Source organism: Triticum aestivum, chromosome 1A (genome assembly GCF_018294505.1).
Source record: "Triticum aestivum cultivar Chinese Spring chromosome 1A, IWGSC CS RefSeq v2.1, whole genome shotgun sequence".
Lineage (NCBI taxonomy): Eukaryota > Viridiplantae > Streptophyta > Magnoliopsida > Poales > Poaceae > Triticum > Triticum aestivum.
Window position 1 is genome coordinate 597,213,054 of NC_057794.1, and position 2,228 is coordinate 597,215,281.

A 2,228-nucleotide genomic window follows, 5' to 3' on the forward strand; every position below is an offset into this window, starting at 1 on the left:
GTGTCGCACCCAACCGCAATTGCATGTCTTGTAACCCGACCGCAACTTGATTTTTTTGTTGTGTCGGAAGGAGGGGCCAGTTGCAAGCCCAACAACAGCCCCACAACTACAAGCGCCGCACCCGGCCGCAACTGCATGTCCCCCAACATGGTTGCAACTGGACCTTTATTTTGTCGGAGGGGGCGACGGGAGAGGGGGCGGGCCAGTTGCATGTTCAATATTAGGCATGCAACTGCAAGTGTCGCACCCGACCGCAACTGCATGTCTTCTAGCCGGACCGCAACTGGACTTTTTTGTTCTGTCGGAGGGGGCGCCGACAGAGGGGGCGGGACAATTGCATGCCCGAAACATGCCCGCAACTGCAAGTGTCGCACCCGACCGCAACTGCATGTCTACCACTATTTCTATTTTTCTACTTTTAATTTTATTTTTGTTTTTGTAGGTTTTTTTATCTATTCTAAATAGTGTTCTTTTTTATTTTTCAAACATGCCACCCAGTTGCACGTCGCCCCGTGTGCGAGCGCATATGTTGTAGTCCACATGCAATTCAAAGCGACATTAGTCGGGGTATAACTAGGGTGCGGGCGGGGCGGGGAGCTGAGTGCTTGGGTGGCCCGATTTACTTTTCTTTATTCATTTCTCTACCATTTGTTTTCCTTTCTATTTTTATTTTTCCGTTTTGGATTTGTGTTATTTTCCTTTTCTAAATGGTGGTGTTTTGGACTTCTTTTGGGAAAAATGTTGCCACTCGATTAGCACATGCGTGGTCCGTACACAGTTGCATGTACTCCTGCCATGCGCAATTGCACGTCCACTGTCCATGTGCAACTTAACATTCCTTTTCTTTTTAGAAAATAGTGCCAATGGGGTTATACACATGTCAGTAGCATGTCCGTCTACCATGTGCAATTTGCATGCGTGTCATTTCTATTTTTAAGGAATTGGAGAATAGAAAGACTTAAACAGAAAAAAAAGAGAGAGAACACAACACCAACACGCACAAGCTGCACAAACAACTAATCTTACCTCAGCCGATGCACGACAGCCTCAAAAACATTAATGATGCATGAACAGTTAATTGACAGAAATAAAATATAAATTCAAGCCAGCCCAAACCAGTGAAGCCCATCATAGAAAACAGTAGACAAAGGACACCGAGCCCACAAGCAAGCCCAACAAGCAAACATCATAAGCCAGCGATCAGAAACTACGATCAAACAGGACCATACGTACAAGATGACGTCATTCGACTGAGACATAGTGAAGTCTCAGTCGACTAAGACTTAGACATACCCTTTGGTAAATTGGCCGCCTTCCTCTTGTTCGTACAAACTCAGAATTTGAAATTTTTGGGCTTGTTGGATTCGTATACATTTCTGGTATTAGATCTTAGTTTTGAGCATTTTGGAAAAATGACTTTTTTCACTCTCCGAAACGGCGAAGTCTATGGCGCCACATATGCCATTGGGCCCTAGGGCCAATAACTCTCCACCACTAGGCCTTTTAGTATTTTCTTTGGCACATTGATATTAAATTATTAGAACCTTTTATTTTTAATTTAATATCTTCATAAACATTTTCCACCTATATATCAATTTCCGGTATTACCCGGTAAACCCTGAAACTCGTCCGGTATCACCGGAACGCATTCGGTTTCTCTCGAAACTATTCCTAATATTCCTGAAACTATTTCATGAATTTTTTTCATAACTCTTACTCCAATAACAGTCATCAAATCGCGAATCCCTTTATGACCCTGTAGGTTCGGTAAAACATAGACATGAACGAAACACGCTTTCGTTCAATGATCAATAGCGGCACCGTAGATATCCATATTGATCCCTATAATACACAAATGATATTCGAGTGAACCTGTGGTTATCATATGCTATTCCCATTGCTTTGTGATACTTTACAAGACCCGAGGTGAGATATATCGATATCCTCTTAAGTCATTCTCATGCTCAGTATATCGGTCTCCTTGTTACCGGGTTTTTTGTTGTTCTTTCTCGTTGACATATTCCGGTATCTTTTTGACCTAGTCACATGTGTGTGGTCGTAGGTAGGCTAGACGCCATTCGGGCATGCCATTGGCGAAGGCCGGCGGAGCTAGACGTCGGTTTTTCTTTTTGCATGACTAGGGGGAGGACCTCGTACAAATTAAGTTTTATCTTAAAAATTGAAAGAATATTTCAGTTGTTCCGGACTCTGCACCGACTAGGGATGCC